This window comes from Phasianus colchicus, chromosome Z (assembly GCF_987193195.1).
Source record: "Phasianus colchicus chromosome Z, bPhaCol1.hap1.1, whole genome shotgun sequence".
In the NCBI taxonomy this organism is placed as follows: domain Eukaryota; kingdom Metazoa; phylum Chordata; class Aves; order Galliformes; family Phasianidae; genus Phasianus; species Phasianus colchicus.
Window position 1 is genome coordinate 25,724,102 of NC_143476.1, and position 16,894 is coordinate 25,740,995.

Genomic DNA, 16,894 nt, shown 5'->3' on the forward strand with positions numbered 1-16,894 from the left:
TCTGCCTACGAACAGGACTAGGAGGAACGTCATCTGGGCCAAGGACATGCTGCCTGGATTGGCAAAACAACAATGCAGGCCTGGTGGGAAACTTGGGGTCCAGACACTAGGAATATCTGGCTTGATTGGTTTTAATCTCTGTTGCCTTTGATTCACTTCTGTTTTCATGCAATGTCCCACCAGAATCCTTGGAGACCTTAGCATTTGTATGGCAATCGAGCAGTCACTTGAGTGCCTTGGCTGGAGGCTCAAAGCCCTCATGTTAGGTCAGTCCTGTGCTGCCCAGGTGGCAGCTCCTGGTGCCAAACACCTGGGTTTAGTCATATGCATTACCAGTCCTCAACCCTGGAGCCTCTTCAGGTCTGGAGAAGATAGTGGTTCAGCAGCAACCTCAGCCCCATCCCTTCTATTGCACCCTGCTCAGCCTGCACCACTACCCATCACATAAACACATGCCTTTCTTGTCTCATGATCTGTAAGAGCTTGGGAAAACTCTGCTTGGCGAAGGAACTCACTTTAGCCAAGCTGTCTGCCACATACATAAATCTTAGGACATTTAACCCTTTGGAGTACACACCCATGTGTTCTAATGATTCAATTGACTGAATGTCTGAAAAACATCACTCTGAAAGGATTGGTGGGAATTTTACAACTAAATTTCCAAGTTTCCTCTTTCCCTGCCAGTGATGACTAGCAGTGAAGCTGAGCAAAGGTAGATAAGTGATTGTCTCTTTTTGCAGTTCACCAAGGTGTACAAATGGCAGAGTCTGCAGTAGGAGAGTCTCAGAACCCTGAGATAAGACATCCCAGTCATTAGGAACTTACTTTACACAGAAACCATTTTGGAATAGGGAGATGAATCATCCCTGACAACTGGTGATGTTCAAAATATAACTGAAAGGTATTAGGCAAAAACTTCTTCCCTGCCTCATTTCAGGATGATGAACCACATTCGCAGTTGGTTTTCTGGTGTCACAAAGCTTTTTTTTTTTTTTTTTTCCTTTTTTTCCTGCATTCCTTTGCTGTTTGAGCTCAAAAGAACTTGAAAGAAAATCGTGTTATCCTTATGGCAGCATCACCTCAAGTTCCCAGACAACACCATGAGATCACCAAAATGGGTCTCTTACACACTTGAGCTAAGAAACACTTCCTGCCCTGAAGTGCTTTTAATCTAAAGCAGGGGTTTATCAGTCCTATTAAGCTAGCCTGTCTTAGCTTACAGCCACTTACTGGTTTTAGAACCTTCATCACAGCACAGATCTCCAAGGGTGGGGAGAAAGATATTTTTCACTGTGCACTCTGTTCCCAATGTGTTGGAGAAGTGCAAAACTACTTAGGGCATGCAAATAGAGGTTAGGGAAATTCATAATTTCTAGAAGACAAAGAGAACACCATTTTTCTTTCCTTAACTCTTTACCTCCAAACTCACAAGATGATTGCGGAGAGCCTATGAGCTGCTGAGCATGTATCTGTGGGGATCTCCTGTAAGCACGAGGCTAGCTATAGCTGATCCCTTGACAGCTCTTTTTTTTTCTTTTCTTTTTTTTTTTTTTTTTTAATACCTTGATACGTCTTTGAGCCTTACTGGCTTTGCTCTTGGCCAGAGCTGGCCTGCACATCAGGGTAGGTCTTGCATTCTGACCATGACTGATGAGAAAGGTAAAGGTCTGCACACTCACACAGGCAAGTGAAATGCCAAAACCACTCCACCGCCTTGTCTGCCTCTCCTCCCCCCTGCATTGCCTTGAGCTATGCCATTAATCTGTGCCTTGAAGGCTTTCTGAGTTTTGGAGGGAAGGACAGGTGATTTTCCTTATCAAGAGTGATAAGCTTCTTTGAATTCATGCTACAAAGAAGCTCAGTAGGAATAAAACACTGAAAGGGTCACATCGCCACTCCATGTGAATTGCAGTGGTGGGTGGTAGCCGGGGGGAGAAAGCAGGGTGCTGGCCCTGATTTTGTTTTGCATCCAGAGGTTTAGAAAAATACTGCTGGCCTTGATGCTGAAGCTGTTTACTGTTTCTAGGCTTGACAGCATATTATTAACTACAGTAGCTGTGTACCACCATCTGCGTTGCTCTGAGCTACTCAGTCTGTGAGTTCGAGGTCTTGTGTTGGCTTTTTATGTTCGTTTATTTTTGTAGGAAAAGTTTGTAAAATTCCTGGTTTGGCTAAAGATACGGAACTGTCATGCCAAAGGCAGAAATTAAAGGACAGACCTTTTTCCTTTCTGTTAATAGCCTCTTAATATCCTAGACCCATTTTCTTTTAAGTGTTTACTGCTTTCAATAATAATTTCTGGGCAAAACAAATACAAAACGGAAAACATAAACAAGATGACAGAATAGGTCCTGGGAAGATCTGAAGGCAGCTCATCAGCTAACACATACTAGCCTAGTAAGTACTACCAGTTGTTTCTCTTCATTATCATCTGAATTTATATTTTCAATCTCTTCCTCTGCAACTAATAGGACTAGAATTTTTGTTTTCATCTCTCTTTCTTTCTAGACAGACTGTTCTCTTTAGAGTGGCTGAAAGAGTGCTAGTAAAGAGACCAGTTATACTTTGAAGAGGCTTAGAAGTAAAGTGAAAAAAACTGGGAATATAATCACTATGCTTAAATCACTTGTCTGGCTCTTCATTCTAGGCCAGTGCAATCCTCGCTTGCACTGAGGATCTCTTTGGCCCAACACCAGGACAAGAGGAGGCAGGAATCAGGTGCACTGGAGCTGACTTGCTGAATTCCAGGACAAAACTTACAGCAACTCATCTGCAGAATTCTCCCTTGTGGGTGTCAGCTCCCTACTGTCTCCATCAACACAGCAAAACAACATGTGCAGTTGTTCTGTGTATTTCCTGCTGTCTCAACGCAATCCCAGCCACCCATGTGTGGTTGTGTTGCTTTTGCCAAAGGGGAGAGAAACTTCCAAGGCTGAATATATTCATTGGTTTACAAAATACAGACAAAGAAGCACAGCACTGACTTTTACAATCTAGGCTTTTTGCTGTGGCTGTAGTGAAGAATTGCTCTTCTAGCCTCTGCGATACAAGTTAGGGATTTAACTCTCTGCACCTCCAAGGGCACTCCCAGCTCCAAATCCAGGGCAGGGATCTGGGGTCCTTCTGGGGAGACATGTTGTTTGTATTATTTAATATGTAACTGGGAGCTGGGGCTGTTATGCACTTTATTCTTAATACCATGAACAATGAAATACAATGAGCCAGCTGATACTGTCATTACGGCAGCTCTGGATAACTGTGGTGGACATAGGTGCTCTTACTTGGCAAAATTTTGGAGAAAAGAATTGTTTGTTAGAGATGAAGAAACAAAACTGTAATGCTCTTCATTATTTGCACTGGTAAGACTGAGAACTGAAAACTGACTTTACACAGAAAATTAGATATTTTACTTCAAAACCAACATTTTGATAATTAAAACCACACTGCCTCTGGCAAAATGGAGTGTCTTTTAAAAAATATTCTCTTGCTTATTAAACTGCTTTTCACAAAGAAAAGGAAATGATAATAGAAAAAACATTTTATCTGTAGTTTTTCTATTGCTGCTCTCCATTGGAAAAGAAGAATGCACCCAAGCCACTTCTGGGGCAAATCCCAGTTCACAGTGCATTAGTGATGCCCTGTGCTATGTGCTGAAGATAAATTGGGACTGGTGGTTAGAGCAGCTCACGTCCTGCCTTGCTGGTTCTGGTCAGTGAGGGAGGTACAGCCCATCACTGCCACATGATCTGAGGAAGCACATTCACCAGTGGCTCAGACACTGTGGCACTGTGAGCGGCAATGCCTCAGTGCCAGCTCTCAGCAGCACTGCCCTGCAGGGAGATGGAAGCTGTATGCTTCCTTGGGAGGAGCTTCACAGCCTCACTTGAGGCATGGAAGAGCCTGCAGGCAAGGCCATAGCAGCTCACAGCCTCCTGGGATTTGTCAGAGAGCTGAAACTGGAAGGGTGACGCTGTTCCAGATGCTTCTCTTCAACTGGGAGAGACACTCAGGCATATGTTATTATTTTTGGCCTGGGCAAGCAGTTTCTGAAATTTTGAGAGCAAAGAAAGAGAGATATGGTCTCCACACTCCACAACTGACTAGATGAAGTGTGATGTGCTGGAATGAGCAAGGAATGTGAGCAGGAAAGCAGGACAACATCATGGGGCATTCTGCATTTAGGCACTGTGGTGCTACCCTTACCTTTTAGGGAGGAGTACTTTTTAAAAAGGTATCAGCATGGGTACAAACGTGGCTGCTGCTGCCTCCTCAAAAAGCTGGCAGAAGTGAAACCTGGAAATGTGTCTCAAGAATCACGGAGATACTGAGGAGACAAGTCAGCGGTTTAATCTGCATTTGATAAGCAGAGAATAGCAAACTAGGGAAACTGTGATTTTCACAACGGAGGTCTACAAGGAGACATCTGCTGCTCTAGTCAGAGCTCAGATGTTTTAAACATTATTTTCAAAGCAAGAGCGGTAAAAATATTTGTGCTGGTGGGTGATAGAAGCCACAGGCATTAATGCAGCTGCCATCATTGCTGTGCTGCTTGTGAGTCACCTTTAAATACCAGTGTAATGATATGGTGAGAAACATGTTCGGTCTCTGCAATCTTGGTGCTTTGGAGACTGTTTCTGGATGGCAACTCCCAGCCCAGAGAAACTGATGTCACTGCATCCTGGGCTGAGGTGAGTGCAAAATGCTTCTCCAGCTCTTTATGTCCAGGCCACAATGTCCATCTCCATCCTTGGAGGGAAGTACTAATTACCTACAAAAAAAAAAAAAAAAAGTTCATTTGGAACAGGAAAACTATCACACATTTAAATCCAGCTCTCATTTTGTCCTGCAGACAGAGCAAGACTTCCTAGGATTGATAACCAAGCCTCTGCCCCCTCTGGCACAGCATGAGAAAGCTCACCATTGCTCAGGATGAATTCAGGGATGAGGATCCATCTCCACACAAAACAAGGAGAGCAGCTCTGGGACTGCTATAAAAGCACTGTGCTCTGTGGATGCAACGCTATCCAGAATGTGAGGTCGGTGGGGCAGAGAAGGGCTCGTTTTGCTTTAGCTGCCAAACTAAGCCTAGTGAATAGTCCTAACTAGAATTGCCCATTTATACATTTGCCCTCTGTGTTTTCAGATCTTCAGGGTGCTTGCTGAAGTTTCTTATGAAATCCGACAACTCCTGGATCTAGTGACTTTCAAGCAAATACCAGATACCTCAGGTTTTGCAATTAAATTGAAATAAGTTAGAAAAAATGGACCTCTGTGCTGTTACACGCATTAAAAGATCTCTTAAATACGTAGCATAAATTTTTCAGTGCGCTAGTTTCACACTTCTCTCAGTCTAGACAAGCCTTTTCTTTGGTTTTCCCACCACATCATCAGAAATTCCACATCTCAAGGACAGCAATGCCACAGAAAACTCCTCAAAAACTTGCAAAATGCACCTTCCATCTCCCTCATGGAAGAGGGACTTTCCCCTTTGTAAATGATTTTTGGAGCAGTACACAGCTTCCTCAGCAAGCACTGAACATTTACCACAGGAACAGATACTACAGAAAGAATGAGATTTAGAAATGAGGGCCACTGGTGCATGCCTGCTCAGTGATTTGATTTTGCTGTTGTTTTTTTCTTTTTTTTTTTTAAATAATCACTGACATAAAAATATGCGTCACAAAGAAAACAGGGCAGAAGGGAGAGAATGGAGAAGAAAGCCACTTCTTTGCTACTCCTGAGGAACAAAAGGGATGTCGGCAGCTTCCTGCAGCAGAGCACCAGCTTAATCTGCATGCTGCTGTGCTCCTCTGCTTTTGTTGCACGTACAGTTTGCCAACCTTTGTTGGTTTAAGTGATGGGAAAGGTATGTTCTTATTACATGCACTCAGACACTGTGGAAAATGTGATAGCTCTCAGAATAGATCTCTGCCAGTGCAAAAAAAATGACAGCATAAGCCCTATATTTTATTCTTGCTTTGACAAATTTACCCTTTAAGCTCTTGCTGTCCACTTTGATGTTGGGCTGATGCTCCCTACTCAAAACCACTTCAAAGCTCCCACTCTGACAGCTTGTGCTAGCACAATGTATCCCTCCCTAATACAGCTGAAATGCCCTGATGCAGTGTGCAAGCAGAAGATGTGATATAAGTACCCCTTCCTTGGGCTGGGGACAGAATATTTAGGCACAAAGATAAAAGCAAACAAAACCCAATCATGACATTTCTGTAGCAGCAACATAGAATCATAGAATTCTTACAGTGGAAAGGGACCTTTAAAGGTCATTTAGTCCAACTCCCCTGCAATGAACAGAGACATTCACAGATAGATCAGGTTGCCCAGCACCTTATCAAGCCTCACCTTGAAACTCTGCAGGGATGGGGCATCAACCACATCTCTGGGCCTTCTGTTTCAGTACCTCATTACCTTCACTGTAAAAGACTTATCTTAAATCTACACTCTTTAAGCTTAAACTTTCCCCTTGTTCTAACACCACAAACCCTGCTAAAGAGTATGTCCACTTCTTTCCTGTAGCTCTTCCTTAGATATTGAGTGGCCCTAACAGATCACCTCGGAGCCTTCTCTTCTCCATGCTGAACAGCCCCAGCTCTCTCAGCCTGTCTTCATAGGAGAGGTGTTCCATCCCTTGGACCATTTTTGTGGCCCTCCTCTGGATGCCCTTCAACAGGTCCATGTCTCTCCTGTACTGAGGACTCCAGATTTGGATGCAGTATTCCAGGTGAGGCCTCACCAGCATAGAGCAGACGGGCAGGATTACCCCCCTTGCCTTCTGACCACGCTTCTTTTGATGCAGCCCAGGATATGGTTGGCTTTCTGGGCTGTGAGGGCACATTGCTGACTCATGTCCAGCTTCCACCCACCAGTACCTCCATATCTTTTCCTCCCTCAGTGTCTGAAACCAAAAGTAGGCTCAGGCTCCATGGTTCTAAGGCTCATAGCATACATGATACAATGAAGTGCCACATTCTCTAGAGGTGAGAGGAAGGACAGCAGAAAGTAGCAGATAGGACCACTCCTGGGGGCAGGTAATTTAGACATGTTGAAGTTAAAGATCTGGCTTAGTTTTACCCAGGAAAATAACAACAGAAAAAAAACAAAAAACAAACAACCAACTACCAACAATTGGGCAGAGTCAGAAGTTGAGCTGGGGCAGTTTTTTAAGTGTAAAATATTGTCCCAGCAATATCTGGATTGTCACCATGCAGTACTTATTAGCACAGAACTTACTGCTACTGTATTTCATGTGAGCATTCATTCAAGATTTTTTTTTTATCACATTACTCATAATTTATCTCACAGAATCACAGAACTGTAGAGGTTGGAAGGGACTTCTGGTGATCACAAAGCTGAATCCTCTGCTGAAGTAGGCTCCCAACAGTAGGTTGCATGGGAAAGCAAGAGCAAACATCATGTTGTGATATGAGTATTTGGTATACAAATCAAGCCTGACACAGAGATTGCCACCAATCTGTACTACAACCAAACAGAACAGGCAAAAATTGTCTCTAGGTTTCAGAAAGTGAAAACAGTTCATGGAAGATTATTGTAGGGTTATTGTGAAGGTAATAAACAGGTGCAATTTTTATTTTCCCAAATATATCACCATTACAAAGGAAAATCACTGAATGATGAAGGGTGACGGAGGCGCAGGGTGGTGCCACATACATGCAGCAATGGGTTGTGAAGTCACCAACCAAAGGAGTGGCAGCTGTCAGTGATAGAAGACTGTGATCTCACTGATCCTCATGTATATATTTGGACACACGCAGAGACCAACATGGACTCATGCCTGGACTGCAATTGAGCACTGAAAAACACCTTCATTAGGTTGTTCTATGTGGCTGGTGGTGGCAGTTCTTGATACCCATCCCACAGCATCTCCAGCGTTTCCCTGGTTCTTCCTGGCTCAGGCAGCCATGATTCCACAGGGTGCACCTGCAGCAGTGGAAGTGAGTGGAAGTGAGTGTGGGAATACAGCCCTGGGACACCAATGAGGAGCAGAAGCTGGGAGGGTTTTCTGCTAAGGGACCAGGACACTGCTGCTGCCTGCCCCAGGGACAGCAAATGACCATGGCCCCTCTCTCTCTTTTGCAGTTTGTGACACCTCAGAATCCTGTGTTTATTTCCACAATCGGAAGTCAGCCAGCCATGACTGTGAAAATAAAAGACTCGTGGGCCCCAACAAACAAAAGATGGATGTCATGTTATTCTAATAATAATCCAGTCATCAGGATCCTCTCATACTGACAGCTCCGTGCCACAAATAATTAACTCATCTGCAGAAAAGATTCAATTTTGCTGCTGCTTTTGTTGCTGCATTAAGGAAATTATGAACCCAGATCCAAGGCTCCCTCAAACTGACTTCACAAGGAGAGGTGCCCCAGCTCCTTGATCATTTCCATGGTCTCCTTTGGGCCCACTCCAATAGCTCCACGTCTTTCTTGTGCTGGGGGCCCCACGCCTGAATACAAGGGCAGAGAAGAGAGACAATCCCCATCCCTGATGCAGCCTGGGATACTCCAGGCCTTCTGGGCTGTAAGTGCACGCTGCTGGCTCATGCCCAGCTTTTTGTCTACCACAACTCCCAAGCCCTTTTCTGCAGGGCTGCTCTCAATACGATTTCCCAGTCTGTAGGCACATCTGGAATTGCCTTGATCAAAGTTCTGTGTTAAGAATACTTGTTTTCTCAGCTCATGGCAGCCACTGCCTATTTTGTGTTACGTAACTGTCAGCTGCCACTACAACTGCTCCAGCTGCCTTTATTAGGCATCTAGTCATTGATTTTTCTCTGATGTTAGCAAAAGCCTTCAGAGCCACTTGCTGCCCGTACACATTGCAAAACTGTTGCCACGGTTCAGCCTGTCATGGCAAAGGCATAAAGGTGGGAACCCAAAACAACGTATTTCCCACCTTTCTTCACACCAAACCAGGAATATTTACTTTATGAAGAAGTCAAGCTATGGCACCTTCAGTCAATCAATAAAACGCTTAGCAGCTTCACATCTATGGCCTTTTGTCACAGAATGCCTGTTACCTGCTGTTTTGGGAAGAGATCCCTGGGAGATCTGCTGTCAAGAGCAGGGTGATGAAAACACTACCTGCACAGGCTATGCAGCAGGTAACAGAACGGTAGGGGTTGGAAGGGACATCGAAAAATCACCTGGTTCAACCCCTCTGCTAGAGCAGTTCTCTAGAATAGGTTACAAAGGAGAGCATCCAGGTGAGTTTGGAATATTTTCAGAGGAGATGACTCCACAGCCAATCTGGGCAGCTTGTTCCAGTGTTGTCACACTCACAGTGAAGAAGTTTTTCATCATGTTCAGGTGGAACTTCCTGTGTTCCAGTTTGCACTCATTAACCCTTGTGCTGTTATTAGGCACAGTTGAAAAGACCCCGGCACAACCACTTGACACCCACCTTTTAGCCCTTTTAGGTGTTTATAAGCATTGGTAAGATCCTTGCTCAGCCTTCTCTTCTGGAGGCTAAACTTCCATATCTCTCAGCCTTTGCTCTTACAGGAGATGCTCCAGTCCCCTCATCATCTTGATGGCCCTCTGCTGGACTCAATCTAGTGAAGCTCCCTTTCTTGAAATGGAGAACTTAGAACTGGACAGATCTGTATTTTGTGGTCATGACCAGGCCCTGCCTGAATGTTTTCACCTCTCCACTACTATTCTGGATTGCAGGCTGGGGACAAGGTTATAGCAGGCACATCTGAAACACCAGCTGCTTTGAAGAACTTAGAGTCTAAAAAGAGACAGGAGAGATTAATAGAAGATGAAAGGAGACAAGACAGATGAACTGATTTGCCAAATGTCACCTATCAGACAAAAAGCCTCATAAGTGCAAATGAAGAAGGTAGCCCAGTGAAGTAAATGGACTTCTTCTCACTTAGGCCTAGCAGCCTTTTAAAAGCCAAAGCTTCTACTTGTTGTCTTAATTCAAGCAGGACAGCCCTGGCAGTCAATGAAAACACTCTTGGACCTTCTTAAAAGTTGACAATGTGTTTCAAAGATATGGCTGTAAAAGACATGGAAAAATTACGTGGGGAATCAGAACATGGGTCTAATTTTGCCCTTTGTTAGCTATTCTGCTACAGAACAGAAAACTTTTCCTGACGTGAGTGTTAGGTCACCAGCACCACTCTTCACTTCTTGCACAGGTTTGTTACTCATAGCCTCTCCTTGGCTGGCCCCTGTGTGCAGCAACCAGGCCTGGCTGTGCAGAAGCAGTGTGCTGGCTTCAGACTCTGTGGTTGCTTCCAGCATGGAGCTGCTCCCAGCACGGAGCTTCTTCCAGCACAGAGCTGCCGGGTGGCCCAGCCAAGGCCACGTCCCCACCATTTCCCTGGCCAGGATGAGCTCTGCATGATACATGCACTTCCACACCTGGCACCAACCTGGCCAGCTCTCCCCATGCAGTGTGGTGCCAGTGTGTGGATGCAGCACTGCTATGTTCCTTGGAACTCTGGGGTTAAAGAAAAAAAAAAAGAAAAAAGAAAACCCAACCCTCTGTGCTGAGAATGGGATGGTGCCCAACAGATGTGGTGAAAAGAAATTAAGTGGTGCTAATTTGTTGATCGCTTACACTGCCATGAACATGCCTAATACCAAATTTATAACCTGGCTACTCCCCAGCTGAAAAATCACAGGGCTTGGAAGAGGAAAGCCCCTTAAGAGTGCTGCTGTGTACTCAGCTGCTTTTTCAGCAGCCATGACCCACCTCCATGCCTTTGTTTAAGTTGTCTCTTTTCCTTTCCTGCTCTACTTAATGAGTGCCTCATGCAGGAAATGAAGCAGATAGAGACAAAAATGTGGTGTCAGTAGGGCAAAGAGCAATGGCTGCATCTCCTGAAGGATGCTCAGGGCAGAACGGTGCCGCCAGCTGCCTGCCTGCTGCCTGCAGAGCAGGAGCAGAAGAGGACCCAGGAGGATGCAAAGACTCCTCTTGGTAGTGAACAGCAGGAATGAGTCTGCCTTGCCAGGGGGAGGAAGCAGCAGAGACTTGTTCCCTTGGTGTGCCTGTGGGCTTCAGACTGGACTCTCTGGACTATAATGATCCCATGTTCCAGGCTGCAAAATAGAGAAAAAGAGAAATCTCCAAATGTTGCAGTGCTCCATTTATGAAGGAACGACAGCATCCTGTTAATGTTTCCCTTTTGCTAAAAAAAAAAAAGAAAAAAAAAAGAAAAAAAAAATTACTATGAGCTCTTATTACAACAGTGAATTAAAAAAAAAAAAAATAAAAAAAAAAGAGTTAGTGCCTAAATACAGCAAAGGGAATCATTAATGGGAACTGCTGTAAGTATGGAGGGAAGCTTTTTGCTGAACTTACCACTGGGAGAGCTGGTATGAGCATTACTCTTTCTTATCAGCAACTCTAGCAATCAAGTATGAGAATCAAGAAGTCAAAGATTTCTGCCAGCAAAGACTTGGCTTACTTGTGAATGGGACAGGAGGACACCAAAATTAATGACCTCCAGCACCAGTTTTATGTTAAATACATGCACATGGAGGAAGGTGTTGCTAATAGTCCACAGTAAGAAGCAATGCTGAATTACACTGGCTGAGATTAGACTGTTAAAGAGTTTGAGTTTATTTTACTTTTCCCTGCCTTCACTCCAGGGAAAAAAAAAAAGAGAAAAAAAAAGACCACCTCTCGCCCCTACGCTGGCTCTTGCTCTTCACTTCCAGGCTGGCTCTACTGAGATGCCAGCAGAGATCATGCAATCACGTTTCTCTCCCCTGCGCATCCTGCTGCCAACAGGGTGCCAAGTTCTGTCTGACAGACTGGACCAGGCTGTGCCAAGGAATAAGCAGCCTGTCTGAAAACTGAGCAAAAAAGATCAGCATTTGGCCCTAAACAAGGAAATAAAAAGTATTATGATGTGTGAATGTTAGAGCTGATCCAAGTTTTCACATTCTGAAATCCCGAAGGGAATTTTTATCCTGATTTCAAGGAAAAGGATTATTCTTCAAAAATGATATCAGTTTCTTGCCACTTCATAGGCAACCTAATTACTGTGTTGTGCATATGAGAAGGTCGGTATACTCTACCAAATTAGATTAGATTAGATGTAGGTGGTGGTTCTGATGCTTTATCAAGACCAAAGCAGGACCAGGTGTCATGTTCACAGCCATCACCACTGAGATATATAAGGTGCTCCCAGAAGCAGTTGTCAGCAGAAAGCTCCGAGGACAGTTTGATCTCCCAAGATTTCCTCTACCTGGTATGCTGGCAGTTCTGCAGTACAGCACTTTGCTCGATTATTGGAAGGCTTTCAGGAATTTCCAAAGGAAAAAAAAAAAAAAAAGAAAGAAAAATAATCAGGAGGCCAATCCCCGTAGCTGAACTACAGCACAAATTACAGAGGAAAACGTGGAGGACTCACATCTGGCATTCACCAAGCTGTCCCTGCAGAGGCCTGCAGAGGTGATGTGGCTGCATCTGTATGGTTGAAGGCAAGCCATGTGCTGGAGGCCTTGCCAGGTCCTCATGTGGTGCTTGGATGCAGGCGGTGGCTAAATGGAGCAGTGCAGAGCCCTGTCCTCCCCAGCTCCTGGTGCTGAACTGCAGGAAAGGAGCAGGATCCTTGAGCTTCTAAACACTGGAAGGAGAGCTACTGAGAAGTGTCCCTACCTAGTTCACCAACAGCTGCCAACACTGCAGTGCCAACAAAAAGTAGATTGACAAGAGTACAAAATGGAAAAGATTATTGAGATAGTGAAGAGGGTATTAAGATATCTTCACTTAAAAAGCTTTCTGGAACTCCACAAAGTGCCCTTTGCCTGAAATCACTGTATTCAGCTGTTACTTTTTCACAAACATCAAAATGAAGAAATCAACTGCAAAATTAGCAATGGCTAAAGGTCAAAAGGAGATGCTGAGGCGGACTAGAATTAATTCTCTTGCAGCACAGTACATCCTATGAATGAGTCTCCTACCAAAAATAAGTGCAGAACATCCAGCACAGGAAAACATCATTGCAATAGACCAGGCACCTATGTTTATCCAAGGACATTTGCTTCAGTTGCTAGTGCCCTTGAAGCTGAGAGTGGGTTAGAGAAGGCCTTTACTTTCCTGTGCTGGGAGGCAGATGTTTATGAGCAACTGAGCTGAAGGGGCCTTAAGAATACCTTTAAGTTATTGATTCTGAGCTGGCAGCTGCCGTCTCCCATAGAGCAGCAATGCCTGGCATTCTGACTGGTTGTATGGCAGAGCTAACAGAGATCAGATTCCTGCAAAATCTATGCCAGGGAGTAAGAGACATCCAGGCATCTCCACAGTGAGTGGCTCCGTCAGAGACAGCAGGGAGTCAATTCTTAATTCAACTTGAGCATTAAATGGCTAGCATTTTGTAGAAGAAATAAGCAAGTCAGAAAAACAAAGGGGACAGCTCGGTGATCCTGTGCTGGATAATGAACACCCACTCTCACAGCTAAATAGTAAATACTCTGAAAATCCAAGGCCTGACAGTTTTATTTTGACCTCAAGACATCACAGATTCAGGCTATAGAGCACGGTTGCTTCATGAGTATAAGATAGCAAAAAAGAGCTTTTACTGAAGCAATGAAAATAAATGGCACATGGCACAACATTTATAGCTTTATCCCCTTACAGCACTGCTCCTAGAGAAATGGCGTGCCAGGTTCCTCCTTGACTGCCAGAAAGAAAAGCCTGCAGAAATCATGTCCATAACAGTGAGCGACTCTTGTACTCTATCCAGCTGTCCAAAAAGCTACAGCTGCCCAAAACAGGAGACATCTTATTTTTATTTATTTATTTATTTATTCATTATTATTATTCTTTATGCTGAGCCATCTATATACCAAACTGAATCCAGCCGAGCTTCTAATATCATGAAGATTCTCATAATGTGATCATTTTTCTTTCTCACACTTTTTTTTTTTTTTTTTTTTTTTTAATGCAGGCTCATGGGATTGTCAATATTGCTCACATAATGAGTGCCATACATCAGCTGCTCAGCACCAGCTGTCAGTGTGCATGCTCTTTCCACAGCATTTTGCAGCAAATGAAATAGCTGACTTCTTTTTTTTTTGCTGACAGAAGGTACTTGGCATTACCTTGCTTTTACTTCAGGTAAAGGCATCTGAACAGGTCATTAACACAGAGCGTGGCAACCAGTAGCTTTGGGCTAATATACTACAGAGTAAATGGAAATTTGTCCCAGTTTCCTTTTTTACGACCTCTGCCAGATGAACCAAGCATTGCTGTGTTGATTAATGCTTCTCTCATGTTTCAGAGAATTTCTCTGTAACAGAAAGGGCTGAAGCTGGATACCCCTGCAGGGGGTAGGAAGGTACTGGCCACATTGCAGGACAAGATCAACATGTATGCCTGTGCCACTCTGCTCATGGTCAAGGTTTTAGTTTGCCTGCCAGTAACCACACTGGATTGTCAATGGTGGCAGCTGAAACAAGAAATGTATCCCCTTCTCCTGCCCCTTCTATATTAAGAAGAAACATCTAAGAGCAAGCAACGCCTCAACCTGTTCCTAGCAAAGAACGGGGACAGGGCGCCCAGCAGAGTCGCTCATTTTCTGAGTATGAGAACAGTATTATGCAAGCGCAGCACAGAAAGTTAATATGAAATCTGAAGCCCTAGTTATGATTATCCAGGTATGTCACAGTAACCAAAGTGTGCTCATCCCCCCAGCACATCTGCACTCATGGCAAAAAACAGCTGAATCTTCATTGCTGGCTACTGTTCGAGGAGTGATTCAGTGTAAAAGCACAGTCTTTGATACCTATGAAAAGTTCTGCTGAATATATTAGTTTTAATATTGTGAAATATCATTTTATTACCATCGACTTGTGGTTAGAAAGTAATACCACACAATTTATTCTGGGGTGCCTCAGCTTAATCTGTTGCCAAAACTGGCTGGACAGATGTGACTTCCAAATTTGCACCTGCAGAAGTGAAACCAGATTTGGTCCAAGCCAGAACAGATGTGCTGCAGAGTTAGAGCTGCACTTGCTGCACAGTGAAACCAGCATTTCAGTACATTTCTGGATGTTGCAGAGTATGAACACCAGTACAGTCCAACTGGATAATGACAGGATCTCAGAATATACTATTTGGCCAGTGCTGTTTTATTTAAACCTTTGTTTGTTTGTTTATTTATTATTTATTTTTGCTATAGATAAGAAAGTACAATGGACAGAGCAGCTTTTCTAGTTTTGAAATCTGGACCTCTTTAAACCTCATAGCACATCCAGAGATCCAGAATGGACCATGTCTTGCTGCACTAAAATGCCATGAATTATTTGCTGTCTGCTCACCTGGACATCTCATGGAATATAAATAGATTTTCTTACTGTCTGTTGCCCAGAACAACCTCTCTGTTCATTTGTCTACTCCCCAAAGGGGGATTCAAAGACTTCTCAGGTCAATACTGCCTCTTAAGAAGAGCTCCCTGTCCTACAGGTCAGGACACAACAGAATGTAGCTAACCCTCATCAGCCTGACAAGAGTCCCTGCTCTTTTGGATGTGACCTATTGGCTCTCTGAGACTTTGAGCCTTACAACACTAGGAAACTGGAATCAGCTTTCTACAGGTTTTAATACACTAGATCAGGAGAATAAAGGAAGCCTAGACAAGAACAATGCACTTTTGCTCTGAACTTCATTTCTTTGCTGTCTGATTTGTATCCAAACCACTTTTAACTGATTAGTCTGGAAAATGAAGCGGCTGAAGAAAACATGCAGAACTCAATTAAACCAGGAAGAAGTAAAATGTGAATGACAAACAAACCATGAAGGAAACCTGCACATTTTGTGCAACTGGAGCACGCTGTCAAGAATTTTAGGTGTCAGGACTCCCTGGTTTTCTGCTAGGGCAGTCCTTCAACCTGTGTGTCCTGAAGTTACAGCACTGTCTGAAGACACTTACCTAGACTGTCCTTCAATAGTAGCCCCATTACTCTGTAACCCCATTAGCTCTGCCATTCAGGACAAGAACTAGCTGCAGGGTATGCTATGTCTTGTTCTTATTCCTGCCTGCAAGGTCATTTTTTGGGCGGCCTATGGACTTTTCTTGGCCTTCTCTAATGACTCTCTCAAGCAGAGTCAGGTGATGCTGAGGTTAGGCTCACCGTGACACTGTGGTCTGTGTAGGTACACCCAAGAACAGGCTCCCATGTCCTGCACCTTTCAGCACACACATTTGTTTCTATGATCAACAAATGAAACAGCAAAATTCTGGCATGATGTCCTCAGGACATGCTCAGCAAGATCTCAGAATCACAACACTGCAGGAGTTGGAAGGGACTTCAAGAGATCAAATCCAACCTCATGCTAAAGGCGATTCCTTACCATAGGTCACACAGGTAGGCATCAATATGGGTCCTGAATATCTCCACAGAAGGAGACTCCACAACCTCTCTGGGCAACCTGTTCCAATGCTCCATCATCCTTACCATAAAGAAGTTCTTCTATATGTTTGTATGGAACTTCCTATGCTCAACTTTTAAGTCATTGCTCCCTCTCCTATCACTACACACCATGCAGAAGAGCCTGGCCTCATCCATTTGACTTCCACCTCCCTTTAGATATTTATAAAGTTATCAGATCCCTTCCTTTTCCCCAGGCTGAAGAGACTCAGGTTACTCAGCCTTTCTTCATGTGAGAGATGCTCCAGGACCAGCAGAGATGTGAAACACTTCTGTCACCCAAGGTGTGTAATGGCAAGAACTGGGGCCTCTGCTGGTAGACCATTTCATTTTACTGCGTTCATTCCCATTTTGTAATTTCAGACAGAAGAGATAAAACACACACCTTAATTATTACACAATAATAGGATCCATGTTAAGGATAATCACCTCAGTGAAACAGTGGTCAATAATGCAGAGAA